Raw genomic sequence first — 16,966 nt, 5'->3', positions numbered from 1 at the left:
ATCTACGGGAAAGGCTGAGAAGATGAATCACACTCTGAAGAAAACTCTCGGAAAGCTATGCCAAGAAACACATCTAAAATGGAACAAGATCTTGCCAATTGCTCTCCTCTGTATACAGGTCGCCCCTAGAAGCGGGCTAGGATTGAGCCCTACAAAATTATATATGAGAGACCATTCTTCACTCCTAAGAGTAAACAAAGAGAAGAGAAACACTTCTAACACAGGAGGTAAAAATTAAACAGTATATACAACAGATTGGTCAAGTGTTAACTGCTATGCATGAATTTGTGTCCCACATGTCTCTCCCTTGCCTGGAAGCTCTCTTGCATACCTTCAGCTGCAGCTGCTGCTGAAAGTATGACAAGAGCAAGGACCTGAGCAGCAGCTTGAAGAGAAATGGAAGGGGTCCTGTAATGTACTTCTTAAAACCCATGCCTCTCTAAAATTGCATGGAGGACTTCCCTGGTAGCACAGTGGAGGGGACACGGGTTCGATCCCTGGTCTGGGAAGATCCCACATGCTGTGGAGCAACTAAGCCTGTGCACCACAACAACTGAAGCCTGTGTGCCTAGAGCCCGTGCTCCGCAACAAGAGAAGACACCACAGTGAGGAACACGTGCACCGCAACAAAGAGTAGCCCCGGCTCACCGCAACTAGAGAGAGCCACGCACAGCAATGAAGACCCAATGCAGCCAAAAATAAATAAATAAAAAATAAATTAATTAAAAAAATAAATTTGGATGGAGCAAAACCTCAGGTACCTAGAGTAAGAAGATTACCAGAGACTGACCAGCCAAGCCTGCCTATAGCCGGCAAGCAGACTCCCGAGAAGTGGGCATCTTACCCTTTGGGAGACCTTAAGTATTTTTTCTGACAAGCAAAATGAGAATTCTGTTCTCTTATCCTTTCTCATACCTTTTACCTTTCCCCATGAAACTATGGGTTCATATGCTGATTCTTTCGATAATTCTGACTGCTGGATATATGATCAACTTCCTACTTCAGGGTCCTGAGGATTGCCTTGGTCAGTCTTCCCCTTACAGGGAATGGTTTGAAAACAACTGACTACCAGTCTGTCTGAAGTGCCAGGTCCGGAATGGTTTCAAGCTTATTCCTAAGGGATTGAGATCTTAATCATATAAGCCTCGGATCCAGGACTTGGAACTCAAATATTTCTAATTCGGTATCTATTCCCTGAAATTTAGACAGGACTATGCCCCATTTCAGCAGGAAGTAGTCAGAGTGGTTGTTGCCCTGTTCCCTGAAAGACACGGGGAAGCATAAACCTGAAGTGGGGATTAAAACCAAGTTTTTTCCCCAAAAAACTTGGGGTAGCCCCTGCTCACTGCAACTAGAGAAAGCCTGCACGCAGCAACGAAGACCCAACACAGCCAAAAATAAATAAATAAAATAAGTAAATTTATAAAAATAAAAAAGAAGTAGAATATTACCTGAGACAAGATTAAAGGAATGTAGGCCCTGCACACACCCTAACCTTATCAGCAACCTCACCCTTGACCCTTTGCCATAAAACTCCTCACCAAACTCCCCTGGGTTGGAACACATAGTTTTCGAGGGCAGGAGCCCGCTATGTCCCCCTTTGCCTGGCAAAGCAATAAAGCTATTCTTTTGTACTTCACCCCAAATCCTGTCTCTAAGATTCGATTTGGCACCAGTGTACAGTGGCTGAGCTTTCAGCATCAAGACTATCCTGTCTCTGCTCAGAAGGTGAACTGCTTCCAGTTGTGGGCTGGGACTTGAGCCGATCTGAGAAAGAGGCTACAGTCTGAAGGCTGAGGCAAGCAGGGGCAAAACCAGGAAGTGAGTAAGAGCTTGCGTGCACTCTAAAAATATTGATTAAGTGCTTCCCACGTGCCAGACACTGTTGTAGGGCCCCAGGCACCACAGGGAGCAAAACATCAAGGCCTTGCCCTCCTGAAGCTTCCACACTAGAGGGGAGACAGGTAAACAATATAGAGTGTTGAAGGGAATAGAGCTGAGCAAAGGGGACCAGGAGTGGGACTGTTGCCTAAATTATAGGGTGGTCAGCGAGTGCCTCTGTGAAGATGACATTTGAGTGGAGACTTGAAGGAGAAGGTGTGAGTCAGGCGGATTATGGGAGATGATCATTCCAGGCAGCCTGTGCGTGGGTCTGAGGCAGGAGGGTGACTGCCGGGTTCAGGGACCAGGACGGAGGCCATCAGTGTGGTTGGAGGAGAGTCAGGGAGGAGGAGAGTGAAAAAGAGATGAGGCTGGTCAAACTGACCTCTTTCCAATATGCAAAACCTCAGGGAAGAAATTCAGCAGTAATTAATTCTTCACGTTCAAAAACAATATTTAAAATGTTTTAAATGGAATATTTTGTACTTGGCTCAAGCTTCCGGAGGAAGGGGCCTTTGTCTTTGATCAGATTCTGTATCCAAGAAACAAATAGCCTCCTGAGAGTTGTCCCTTCCCTCTCCTGGGGACCACCTCTCTCTTCTGCTCTCTCAAGGGCATCTGGGGGTCTGCTTGTGATTAATGCATGCACAGAGTGATGACTTTTAACATATGTCACAGTTTTATGCTGTATTCTGTGACTCCTGTGATCATTAATGTGGAAACCAGCCTCTCTACCATTGGTTGTGTGGGGTTATGAATACCATGAGTTTCTTGCTATTCAGAACAGATTTTCCTTGCAGTGGACTGTTTTGACTCTGCAACTAACTAGTTCTATGATCTTGATCAAGTCACTTAGGGCAATTGGAGTTTGTTGGCCTGGAAGTAGGTGGTTGTGGACTAGATAATCTGTAAGTTCCCTTTCCGTCTGAAAAGCCCATTCTTTACCTGCTCTTAGCAAACAACATTCCTTTTCCCCAGTTTATCTCCTCTCAGAGGTCAAACCAGCAATTACCTAACCCTAATCCTAACCACCCTCCCACCCCCTTAGGCCTGTGTGTAAGACATGAATAATTCATAAGTGGGCTTGTAAAATGGGAGTGGAGGACCCTTTGGCCCCTTCCCCTATGACCTACATGACTAGTGCCTAGTACCAGAAAGGTTACCAAGAACAGAGGCTAGTTTTCTTCCGCCTTCAGCCTCTAGCCCCCAACAGGTCTAAATAATTATCCATTGCATGATTATATATCATACATTTAAGTAATTTTAAAGCTGGAAGGAACCCTAAAGATCCTGTAGTTCAACCTTGCTAAGGAAACTGAGGCTCAGAGAGGTCAGTGACTTGCCCTACACTCACTGGGACAGAGCAGGGACCAGAATCCTGTCCCCTGAACACTGGCTGAGGCTCTCTCTCTCTTGTTGCCTCTGTTTTTGCTAACTCTGCCCCCCAAATTATGAGATGCCTGAAAATACTTTGGGGGGGATGACAAAGAGCTTTGAAAGTAAGAGTTTTGTTTTGTTTTAAAATATACGCTCATGGACCCAATGCAGTGGAAAGGGTGACCAATGACAATTTCCCTAGAAATGCCAGATTTTAAAAATGTGGTGAGGCTCTGACCTGTAGCATTCCATCTTAAGTGATACAATTTACAAATCCTAAAAAAAAAAAAAAGGAAAGACTCAAAAGAATATTCTTAACCTCAAAGGGTACAAAGTTTCAGTTATGCAAGATGAATAAGTCTTGAGATCTAACGTACAGCGTGGTGGTTATAGTTAACAATTACTGTTTTGTATAATTGAAATTTGCTAACAGAGTAGATCTTGCATTAAGTCTTCTCACCGCACACACACAAACACCCTCCCCACTCCCCAACCCCCCCAAAAAAACCCAAAAGAAAATGGTAGTGATGAGGAAAATCATAAATTATCTATGGCAGGACAATCAAACTAAGACAGAAAGAAAACCAAACATATAAACAAAAAAAAACAAATGCCATGCCCCCTTTGTGGCAGGCCTTTCCCAATGTGCAATGTGTACCTACATTATACATTAACCAGACCTCCTCAAAGCATGAAGATGAAATCAAACCTTGAGAAAAAGTTGGCCCCTTTCTTCAGATGCCAGCATTGTAATTCTATGATTAATATATTTCTTTTTCATCTCATACAAGGAGTTGCATTGACCAAAAGCTTGTCTCTACATGCATAATTGGAAAAAAAATCTTTGATGAACTGTGTACACAATGCTAACCTGTCAGTATGATACATAACTTCTTTGTCTCTAAAATGTACAAATCTCCATCTCTAGCTCTTGATCAATAGAGCCATTCTCAGAGCTTCTGAGAATCTGTTTCCGGGTTATAATCCTCAGTTTGACTTGAATAGAGTTCTCTTTTCTTTCTTCTTAGCTTGAATGTTGTTTGATATTTTTGTCGACAGTAGCTATATGGAGACAATGGATATATTAATTAGCTTGATTTGGTGATCGTTTCATGATGTACTGTGTCAAAAGATCAAGTTGTACACTTTAAATGTATTCAATGTTTGTATGTCAGTCATACCTCAGTAAAGCTGTTAAAAAAAAAAAAGACTATTCTTAACCCCTCCTTGTTGTATTTCATCACTCTCATCACTAGGTGTCCCCCTGGCTAGCAAGCTCTATCTAGGATGCTGCTTCCCTGCACTTCCTTTTTGGAATAAAGGTAAAGAGCTGAACAAATAGGATGCTTTCCTGTCTCACGAGGAGGGGCTGAAGTAGGGGGAGGGAGGGGCTTTCTGAAGGGGCCTTGTGTTCTGGGGGAACCATCTGTTTAATACAGAGAAAGAGTCATCATTGAGCTGTTGGTCTGGTTGTCATTAGAATCAACAGATTAAATGTGAAAGGAACACTGTCAAAACCTAATTTCCACCATGGGAAATGAATGTGGCTGAGAATAGATACGGAGCACGATTAACCCCAGGTTGGGCCTCTGGAGAGAGGGCGAGTTGGCACACATCTGGCAAGGAGCTGCCCCAGACCCACACGTGGGCCCAATCTGTGGAGGGTCCTTTGCAGATGTTGGAGAGAAACAGATGATACATTTCTTTTTGGATGGATTCCTACCTAAGCAAGCCAGTCGCTTTTATTCTGGGGTTCCCTGGGAGCTGCAGTCCCCACTGCCCCGCCGCACTTAATCACAGGTCCATCGGCTGGATCACCAGGGTCCTGGATGTCTCTGCTTTGTTGGTGGACTTTGAGGGCACTTAGAATGCACTTGGTGAGCAACAGATCAAGCTCAGATGGAAAGAAACTGCGTCCAACCAATCAGAAGCCACTACAAGTGAACCGTCTCCCTAAGTTTTCCGACCCAGCCAGCATCCTTCTCCTTCCCACAGCCACCCTTAAACTCTAGCAAGTTCCTCAAGGACACCTGCCTGGAGCAGAATCCACTCCACCACTGTTGGATAGGAAAGGACACATTCTGGAGCTGCTGCTTCGCCAGTGCGGTAGCTGAGTCCAGGCCTTGGGCCCGTGGCTTAGCCTCTCGGAGGCTCCTGTGTTGTACAATCTAGTTTCCTATAAAATGTAGTACTGCCTCTGTCTGCATAGCATGGTAGTGAGGATTTGCTGAAACAATGAGGGAAGTGTCTGGTGCAGAATCTGACCCCTAGTATAAATGCTTCATAAGTGATGTCTAGGATTAAGAGGCTCTTTGGACAAGGGGTCACTACCCTTGTACCTCTTCAGTGGTTATAAAGAATCACTTTTCTCGAGCCCTATCCCAGCCGTAATGGAACTGCTCAAATCTGTATGGACGAGAACTGCCTCCACTCTGTGCTAGACGGTGTGCCCTGGGCGTGAGTTACCTGCCCCCTGCCCCCCAGGAGGTTATAATCTAGTGGGACACACACACACACACACACACACACACACACACACACAGAGGCACACATGAAAACGAAAAATTATTTAAGGACTCTAAGAGGTGTAGCTGCTGGGGAGTTGGGAATGTTTCATAGGAGGGTCTCAAAGGGTGAGTGAGTGTACCAGATGGATAGCGGGTGTGTGCCAGGCAGAGGGAACATGAGGTGGGCGCTTGCCCGTGGTCAGGGCCTGGAGCACAGCTCAGTGTGGCTGTGAGTTGGGAGTCTGGGGGCTGGCAGGAGAAAGGACTTTCAGGTCAGCCTGGAGGGCAGACGCTGAAAGGCTTTGTTCACCGCTCTGCAGAGTTTCAGTTTGATCTTTTGAAAGCTTTTAAGCAGATCTGTCTCAAGAAGAATGGCTCTTAGACAAGGTGGAGGTGGGAGGGGTGGAGCCTGGAGGCAGGGGGACCAGTTGGAGGATTGCTGCAGTGAGCCTGTGGGAGGAGGAACCCGGAAACAGACGGGGAGCAGCGGAGCGGTGTTTCTTACCCAGCATCTACGGGCTCGGGGGCCAGGCGACCGGGGATGAAGGGGAGCAGAGAGGAGGGATGCCTCTGAGCTCCCAGCTTGGGGGGTTACACTGCTTCTGAGGGAGATGAGAGGCCAGAGTTGAGGCAAGTGAGCTGGAGATGCTTGTGGGAGACCCAGGTCGGGTGTCCAGAGAACTGTGGAAGCGGCGAGGTGGAGCTTAGGCTCTGCAAGAGATGTGGGGAATTACTGGGGGCTGTGGAGTAGCTGAAGCTCTCGTATTGGGTTAAATCATTCAAATCGCTCAGACCTTTTAAAAACTGTGTGAGTTTTTTCAAGTCTGAACTGCGCACCGGATCTTAGCACCTCTGTGCAAGGTATAATAGGGTGCAATAAGTTGCAAAGAATGGTCATAAGTACAGTACTTACCATCTGCTTCATAAGGCTGATGGGATGTCCTTTTACTAATCTCTAAAATTTCAACTAAAATCCAAACTTTTCAGCTTATGGAACCAAATACTCTGCGCAATATGTGCTACACCTCCACAGGACAGAGGCCAACGTGCACAGTTTCTAGAGTCCATCATTAGAATCAGCCTGGACACCTGTGTCCTCTGCAGCCCTGGGCTGGTATCCTCAGGGTGTCTCTGCGAGGACCTCATAAACCCTCCGAATCAACAGAGGAAGACTGAACAACATCCAGAAAATTTCAGCATCAACGATCATTTTTTTTGCCTTGAAGCTCATGGAAGATCAGTGACCTCTTTCTCCAATCCCTTCCAGTCCTCAATACCCTGATTACAGTCTGTGTCTGAAGGGCATGATGGATCCTGTAACTGGAAGATGAACTCGTTCAGAGCCTCCTGTTCTGCAATCACGTTGTGTTACATATTATATAGCTAAACCAAAGATGCCACATTTTACTGGTAAAATAAATACCAGTCTGAATACTAAACATCTTTCGATGGCAATGGACATCAGGGGAGTATGCATATAAAATACCACATGTATAGTCGATCACATTTCCGCTAATCCCGTCAAAGGTCTGACACTGATTGCTGAGTTGCTAAGGGACCAGGCAGATGATAGACTCACAAAATACTTTTGTGGCTGCCATTTAGAAACCCGTTTAACAGAGCATTAGGTTTTCCAGACTATCGCCTTTCTTTTTCCCCCATTATTATGAATTCACTCTCCTCTGTGCAACCTGAGGGGCACCGCTGGCGGCTCACGGTGTGTGCTGAGGGCAGGGACAGCACTGGGTGTGGGAAAACGAGTGTGTACACAAGGCACCCCTCTAGTGCTGTGTGCGTCCCAACGCCTTGCTCCAGTACACACCCCGTGCTGCTTCTTCCAGTGTCTGTTCACCATATTGGCCGTGTCAGCGGTGAAATATGTTATCTCTACAATCGTTGACAGGTCTTGTCATTTTGGGAGACTGCTTGTGTAGGACAAGAGCCACATCTCCTTTCCTGCCCCAGATGTGCTTCTGCCTGTCGGATAACTTAGACCTCCTGACACAGAGGAATGAGAGGCCTCCTGCCCAGTTCGGCTCAGCTGACGTTGGAAGAGCAGAACCAGGGAGGCTGTGGTCCAGGGGGACAGGGTGGGACTGAGGCAGTGTGAGCAAATGGCCCCCATTCATATCCCACCCACACCCCAACCCCAAGTCCCGATTCTCCTAGGGATGGGAGGTGACCGTTGTGCTCTGTTGCCTTGTCCTGGAGAGACTACAAGGCAAGGTCACAGCCTGTGGGCAGAGCTGGTCTTCTCTGAGGAAGGGGGCTTTTCCAATGTTATCATCTGGGGAAGACCCATGCCCTCTGTCAGAAACGAAGCTCTGAAGGTGGGTGTTGACCTTGGCCGGGTTAGGAAAGGGAGCCTCTCCCTCCCTCTCTCTTGAGGATTCTGACCATGTGCCCAGGGATTGGGGAGTGATGGCCCCTGTTGTGGGGAAGGCAGGCTGGGAGCTGGGCAGGGAGGTGCCTCTGGGGGACTCCACGCTGATATGACTAAGGTATACCTTTTAAACCAGAGCATCCAGGTGCATCTGTTCATGTTTCCCTTTTAGCAAAGCCTGGCTTCGGTGGGGATGAAGGAGAGCATTGTGTGTACAGCTGCTGATCTCCACATGCTTCCCCTCTCTCCACCCAGCCCTCTGACATACCTGGACGTGGATGGCACCAGTATTTAGGAGGAGATTCCAAGGGCAAGGTCAGTTTTCAAAGATAAGTGCTGAGACTTGGAATAAAAGATAAAAGAGAGAGACAGAGAGAGAGAGAGATCATAAAAAAGACAATAAGGACTTCCCTGGCAGCACGGTGGTTAAGACTCCACACTCCCACTGCAGGGGGCCCAGGTTCGATCCCTGGTCAGGGAACTAGATCCCACATACATGCCACAACTAAGAGTTTGCATGCTACAACTAAGGAGCCGGCAAGCTGCAACTAAGGAGCCGGCCTGCCGCAACTAAGGAGCCTGCCTAGCGCAACTAAGGAGCCTGCCTAGCGCAACTAAGACCCGGCGCAACCAACTAAATAAATTAAGAAAAAAAAAAGAGGGCTTCCCTGGTGGCGCAGTGGTTGAGAGTCCGCCTGCCGAGGCAGGGGACTCAGGTTCGTGCCCCGGTCCGGGAAGATCCCACATGCCGCGGAGCGGCTGGGCCTGTGAGCCATGACCGCTGAGCCTGCGCGTCCAGAGCCTGTGCTCCGCAACGGGAGAGGCCACAACAGTGAGAGGCCCGCGTACCGCAAAAAAAAAAAAAAAAAAAAAATTATCAAGGTTCTCCTTCCAGTGATGACCATGGATGAGCCAGGCTTCTAGAGAGGCAAGTCCTAGCAGTAAACAAGGCAGAAGCCCAGACAGGTAGGAAGACAGACAGCCTAGGAGGGTTGGAGGTAGATGCAGGTGAATAGAGCGTGGTACCTGAAGCCCTGGCATCCAACCTGCCGAGGCGCTGAGTGCAGGATTCCAGTCCCCACAGGGCTGTGTCGAGTAGGGCAGGCGCCCAGGAGCAGGGGGAGAGAATCCAGGGAGTGCACAGAGGCCGGTACTCCAGCACCAGGAGCAAAACAGGACCCTGTGTCCTGACCCTGGAGTAGGAGGCAGAGAGTAATCAGGCCTGGGCCCTGCAGTGAGGCCGACTGGACGCTGGTGCCATTGCTCCTGCAGTGAGGGACCAGATGTGCTCTAGAGTTGTGCTGGCCCACACGGTAGCCACTAGCCTCACGTGGCTATTTAAATTTAATTGTTAATTAACTAAAGTTAAAATGTGCATACACTTTGACCCAGTGAGTCTGCTTCTGGAAATCTATCCAAAGGATAAACTCATAGCTATTCAAAGAGACCTGTAGAAGGGACTTTCTTCATGACACTATTACTTTTGGGAGGTCATATTTATTGCGGGTATCATTTACATACCATAAAATTTACTCTTATTAGGTATACAGCTGGATGAGTTATGTCAATGTATATAGTCCTGTAAACACCAGCACAACCAAAAGTTTTTCCATCATTCCAAGAAGTTCACCTGTGCTGCCCCTTGTCATCAGTTCCCTCCCGCAAGCCCCAGCCCCTGGCAACCGCTGATGTGCTTTTCATCCTATAGTTTTGCCTTTCCATGAAGATCATATAAGTGGAATCACAGAAGTGTGTAGCCTTTTCTGTCTGGCTACTTCCACTTGGCATGGTGTTTCTGAGATGCATCCACGGTATTGTGCCCATCAGTCGTTTGTTCCTTTGTGTTGCTGGGTAGTATCCCACCATATGGATGTACCATAGTTTGTTTATCCATGTTCCTGTTGTTGTGTGTTTGGGTTGTTTCTAGTGTTTGGCAGACACTAGGAATAAAGCTGCTACAAACATTCACGTACAAGACTCTGTGTGGACAGCAGGGCGTTATTCACGAAGCAAGCTGTCAGAAATAGCCTCAGTGTCTGACACCTAACACCTAATACTCCTTAGAGTGAAGGGACTAAGTGCAGCCACTGAAACCATGTTTTGAGAGGATTATTTGTGGTATGGAGACATTTCACTTGTTTACTATTAAAATAATGGAACACAAAATAGGTTTTCAGGATGAAGGTGAACAGTGATCACCCCTGGCTCATGGAGGAGTTTTGTTTTGTTCTTTGTTGTACATTTCTCTGTTGGCCTCTCTGAGCTTCTAAGAACTGGAAGGATGAGGTTTACTGTGAGGAACTGTGAGGCAATACAGAAGACCTTGTCCGCAGGGGAGACTGGAATGGGGACCTTGGGGGTGAGATGGAGGCAGTCGCCTGCTCAGAGGTCTGCAGAGGCAGCAGGTTGCTGCCCTCAGACGTCCATCTGCCCCTCCCTGTCTTCGTCTCTCATCCTGTCAGTCAATCCAGACTCTCACTGGATGACTTCCATGTGCCAGGCCCTGTTTCTCTCCAGACAGAATACAAACGTGGTCCCTTCCCTCATGAAGCCAGGAGTCTAACGTTGCCTTAGTCTCTCTCTCTCTTCTCCTACCACCAGCTAAACTCCGCCTGTTCGCCTGCGTTGTCCTCCATGCCTCCTGTCTGTGTGCAAGTCCGCTTCCTCCAGCTTTCGCTTCCTTCCTTCTCTCTCCGAATGTCCTCAGACTAACGTTCCTCCTACACACTTTCCACTCCTGTGTGCCTCCCATTTAAACTCCCCAAGAGAGGACTTGATGGGCTCAGTGAGTCACGGTGAAACCAGGGGAAGGCTTTCACAGGAGCCCACCCCGTGGACCGCGGCCAGCCCGTGGTTTGGCTGCCTTTGAGCCCGGTATCCACCGTGGTCCAGCCAGCCGTGGCCGGGGTGGGGGCGGAGGGCAGAGCCACACGGCACACAGCACGGCCAGCTGTGGGTAAGGAACCCCTAGGAACGGCTGTGAATGTGGCAGGCCCCACAAACATAACAGAGTGTTCCCCAATATAATTTGTAAACTTTAGAAATTTGTTGTAATGGGTACCTGTTACTTTTTTAATCAGAGGAAAGGGTGAGTAGAAAATAATATTGTATAGAAAGAAAACTGTTTTCTAAGAAGGGAAACATTCTGCTGTGTCCCAACTGATTTTATATAAGCAGAGGTTAATTTGTCCACATTGGCTGCCTACCAGGGAGCAAAGGGCAAGGCCTGAGCGAACGGACTTAATGAATTTGGTCTTTGGCAAGAGATAGAGACAGAGAAAGAGATATACAGGTAGAGAGAGAGAGAGAGAGAGAGAGAGAGAGAGAGGGAGAGAGATAGAAAGAGAGATAGAGATAAAGAGAGACATAGAGATAGAGGGAGAGAGAGATAAAGAGAGAGATAAAGATAGAGAGACAGAAAGATAGGCAGAGAGATAGGGAAAGAGAGAGATTAAAGAGAGAGATAGAGATAGAGATAGACAGAGAGAGAAAGAGAGAGAGACAGAGACAGAGACAGAGACAGAGAGAGAGTGGGAGAGAGAGGAGCCCTGAGTCGGGCAAAGCTAAGCAAGAGGGCTGGGGCATAAATGTACATTCTTCTTTTGCCTGAGACAGCCCTGAACACGTGAACCCCAGGGAAAATGTGGTCACACTGTCCCTAACAGAGACCATATCAACTAGATTGGCTATTTAAAAAAGAAAAATCTTTCTATGGAGACTTATACCTCACACCTCTCCTAAACACAAAGAATCTTTTTGCTTGAAAACGCCAACTATTGACCTAACTCTATTATTTTTCATTCTTATCACTGTCTAAACATGACTTTCCATGGCAGCATTCAATGATTGTGTGTGCCTTTGTTCTTTTTATTCCTGTGCACTTTCCGTGTGTTGACACAGTCCATATATTTGCTGTTTTAATGGCTCTATATTCTTTCAGATGAATGTATGACAGTACCCCAAAGGTTATGCATTTGGATTGTTTACAATTTTTTTGCTATTATGTAAAGTATACCTTGAAATAATTAAGAATTTGGCTTTTTTTTTTTTTTGGTCAATAGTAATACCTATCTTTATTCTTTTTAAGACCATTTTATTATGTTTTGTTCCCTAGTTACAAAACTAGAACATATTCATTGTAGACGTTTTAGAAAAAATAAGCTACTCGGGGTGTTTATGACCCACCTGGCGTGCAGTCACAGACTCTCCTTTTATTCTTCCAGTTAATGGAAACCTTGCTCATAGCGGTTGGGCCTCCCTGCCCCTCAATTGTCTAATAATCCCAGGTGTCCGGAAGGCTTGGTTCTTATTCTAAATGCAACTGGAGACGATGATGGAGAGGCTACACGGCCCTCCAGATCCTGGGTGATTCACTGGCTTTGTTCTCTTACCAGCCATAGTGCCCTTGTAGAAAATTGCGCTAGATTGCCACACAAGCAACAGTGATGCCTACAATCAGATTTCCGAGTTTATAAGCTTATGCTCATAAACTTAACCACTGCTTCCAAAAGAGGGTGCTAAGTCTGTAAGGGAGACCCGCTGGAGCCACACCCTGGGTGAGTGTCAGCCATATATCATGGAACTACTTGCTGAGCCCACATCAAGGATCCTAACTTCTTCCCCGACGAATTGGAGCAGTCCTGATTCACCCAGAATGTTCTAGTAATGTTAATCCTTAAAAGGGAGCCTCAGTGGCCCTGATGCAGATTTTCCTTCTCTCCAACCTGGCACCCTGGAGCTTTATACACTCTAAACTCACCCTAAAGCTCTCTCTTTCCTAGTTGTGCAGCTAGAGCTAGATAAGGGACCCAGTTCTAACCCAGGAAACATTAGAGAAAGTTTACTGTGGAGATTTCTGGGAGTTTTTCTTTCCTGATGAAAAGAGATAGAAAATGCAATTCTTCTTTCCCTTTTTCCCTACCTTAAACACAGACACGATGTCTGGAGCTGCAGTAGCCATTATGTAACCATCAGGTGATGGGCATAAGAAAACAGTAAGAGGGTTTCAGAGAGCCTTTAACCCAATATCAATAACCACCTGCATCCTAACTCCTTGTTATGTTTAAGCCACTTTAAGTTGGGTTTTCTGTTCATTGCAGCTGAACATTTTTGTTATTAGAAGCAAGGTTGCACAAAACAACTTGTGAAATTTTTACATACATTCTTCATTATTTTTATAGGATAAATTCACATAAGAAAACTTGGGAGATGTTAGGGACTGAATTGTGTCCTCTCAAAATTTATATGTTGAAGTCCTAACCTCTAGTACCTCAGAATGTAACTGTATTTGGAGATAAATCATTTAAAGAGGTAACTAAGTTAAAATGAGGTCTCTAGGGTGAGCCCTAATATGATGACTGGTGTCCTTATAATAAGAAGGAATTTGGACACAGATATGCACATGCACAGAGGAAAACCATGTGAAGACCCAACGAGAAGGCGCCCACGGCAAGCTAAACTAGTACAGGGGACCAAAAATATTTTTCTCATGTGTAAAATAAGAATCTGAACAATTATATTTGCTTCTAAAGTAGTTACAGGATTAAGTAGAGTGATGCATGTAAAACATTTAGTTTGGTGTCTCACGTGCAGTAACCTTTCAGTAAATGATGGGTATTATTATCATGAAGCCCGACAACAGAATTTTCTGGACAAATCTCTCCAGAGAATTAGCCAAAGACCTTACTGGTCTCAAAGAGGATCACCGAGCTCAAGGTATCTGTGATGTTATTATAGCTGAGACAATGCTATGCGATCATCAAACCATTTTCTTTTCCTCCTGGCACACAGGAAGGGTATGTTCCCCGCTTGCACGTGGTGTCATATGACTGGTTCTTACCAATGGAATGTGGACAGAAGTGAAACGTCATTTCCAGTCTGAGGCTGTTTAGATCAGGGTTCCTTCTCTGCTTTTTCTCTCTCTGCCATTTACATGCATGGCTAGAAGAAAAGGACTCCAAGACAGTGGAATCACAAGAAGGAAGGTGACTCTGAGTCACCTTTTGGAGGAGTGCCATGCAGGAGAGCCACCTGACTTACAAGGGCAAGAAATAAATCTTAGCTGTATTAAGCTATTGGGATTTAAGGATTTGTCCTTAGGGCTGTTACCTTTGCTTACTCTGACCAATATAATCAAGTGTTATTTCCAATAGCATATGACAGCAGCAACACTATTACTAATAAATATGTGGTCAGAGGAAATGTAAACTAAGGCTTAGATTTCAGTCAGCCAGGTAGAAATTGATATTGTTGGGGGCCAAATGGGAGGAATGGGCTATCCTCCAGTGGATACTATTAACATTATCACATGTAGAATGCTTGATTTCCTTGATTCTCCTTTCTTTGGAGCAAAGAGCAAGCTTATAACATCTGCAGAGGATGGACGAGAGGTGGATACGGTAGTCACCTTTATATATTAATCCATCTGAGGCTTGGCCAAGAGCTTTTTAATCTGATTATTGATGCTGGTGTTACTTATGTCTGTAAACGGATGTTGGCAAATATAACACAAAGGTCAGGGGCCGGAGGGAGGACTCAATGGGAAAGGTGGGTGTTTAATGGGATAGAGTTTCAGTTTGAGAAGATGAAAGTTCTGAAGATGGATGGTATTGATGGTTGCACAGCAATGTGGATATGCTTCATGCCTCAGATTGTATACTTAAAAATGGCTAAAATGGTAAATTTTATGTTGTGTATATTTTACCACAGTTTTTTAAAAAGCACTTGCAAAGACTCTCTTAGGAGGAGGAGAGTGGTCTGGAGGGTTAGAGGAACATGATAGGTAACACAGGGACACAGAGAAAGGCCAGGTAGTCCTGCCACTGAGTGTTGTTTCGTTTGGTGGGGGAGAGATGGATTCAACCACACTATTGGGCAAAATGCAAGTACAGAGGGAGAGAAAGAAGGAAGCAGTGTAAGAATTCAGAAGAGGAAGCAGTTTGGGTCACGGCAGGAATTGTGAAGAAGGGCCACCCCACCTGGGCCCAAAAAGTCTGGCCACCCCACCTGGGCCCAAAAAGTCTCCTCAAAAGGATCTTGAGTATTGAAAGGAGGTGGGAGTGAGGCCGAGCTCCGCATGGTAGGGGCTCAGAGCACAGTGCTTGCTGGGGGTTGGGTGGTGAGTCCCTGGAAGACCCAGCGAGGTAGAGTGGAGGGTTCCCATTGAGAGCGGTGGGAGACGGTGTTGGATGTCAGACTAATGAGCTGGTGGTGTAGACAGTGGGAGTCGTTGGACTTTCCTTTTTTATTTGAATAAATTTTTAATTTTAGAATAGTTTTAGATTTACCAAAAAGTTGCAAAGACAATACAAAGAGTTCCCATATAGCCCTCACCCAGTTTCCCCTGATGTTAAGATGTTATATTACTATGGTGTATTTGTCACAATTAGTGAGCCAACACTGATACGTTATTTTTAACTGAAGTCCACTCTTTACTCAAATTTCCCCTAATGCCCCTTTTCTCATCCATGATTCATTCCATCATGATACCCATCCAAATCTGTACCCATCCAAAAGCGCAAAGATAGTACAGAGGGTTCTCACAAACTTGACATTGTTTCCCTGATTACTGATATCTTACGTTAGTATGGTACACTTATTATAATTAATGAACAAATGTTGATACATTACTGTTAACTGAAGTCGCTGCTGTATTCAGATTTCCTTAATTTTTACCTAATGTCCTTTTCGTATTCCAGAATCATATCAGGACACATTACATTTAGATGTCATATCTCCTTAAGTGCCTCTTGGTTGTGACAGTTTCTCAGACTTTCCTTGAGATTGGTGACCCAGACAGTTCTGAGGAGTACTGGTCAGGTATTTTGTAGACGGTCCCTTAATTTGGGTTTGTCTGATATTTTCCTCGTGGTTACACTGGGGATATGGGTTTTTGGAGGGAGACCACAGAGGTAAAACGCCCTGTAATCTCACCCTATTAGGGGCCACATACTGTCAACGTGACATCACGGTTGATGTTATTCTCGACCCCCTGGCCAAGCTACTCTTTGTCAGGTTTCTTCACCATAAAATTATTTTTTCCTGCTTTCCAAACTCTACTCTTTGAAAGCAAATGTTGGACGTTTTTGAGTAAGGACAGTGTCTTAATGAAAGTGGTGCTTTGAAATGGAAGGTTCACCCATGGCTGGTGGACTAGGTGGGAGAATCTTAACCGTAAATAGTGTTTCTGCTGATCTAGGTGTGTCTCATGTATCATGACATTTAATCCTCACGTCGACCCCCATTTTACAGAGGAGGAAACTGAGGCACCAAGAGGTTAAATAGTTTGTTAAAGATCACAAAACCAGTAAGTGATCAACCTGGGATCTGAACCCAAGGAGCGTGTGACTCCAAAGTCTGTGTCATCACCATGACATCCTGGATGAGTTCAGAATATGATTGAGTGTCAGGCTTTCAGTTTGAAGGCAGATGCCACTGTCCCACCTCCAAAGGTTCCATTTTAGTCAGGCTGCAGTGGGGTCCAGGCCTCTGTGTTCTAACAAGTTCCCTGGGAGACTCGGGAGGCCCAATCCATGGGCCCATAGGTTAAAGAATGGAGAGGATGGAGGATGTGCTGGTGATGGGGGGTCATTGGGTCACAGAGGTGTCGCCCAGGGTCTGCAGTGGAAGGAGAGGGTAGACAAGAGGGGCTGCAGAGGAAGACTGGGAAGGCCTGTCACTGATGGCAGGGGCACAGGTCGGAGGCAGGTGACTTTCAGCCTGGGTGATGAGGGAATATTAGCGTCAGTGAGGGAAATACAGGATTCCACAGGGGAAGGTTGTTGGAGGACAGATGAAGAAGTAAGCTTTGAACTTGAGT

Source organism: Aethalodelphis obliquidens, unplaced genomic scaffold, assembly GCF_003676395.1.
Source record: "Aethalodelphis obliquidens isolate GAN/ISIS:26980383/991018 unplaced genomic scaffold, ASM367639v1 scaffold25, whole genome shotgun sequence".
Taxonomy (NCBI): Eukaryota; Metazoa; Chordata; class Mammalia; order Artiodactyla; family Delphinidae; genus Aethalodelphis; species Aethalodelphis obliquidens.
This window is presented reverse-complemented; position numbering follows the sequence as displayed.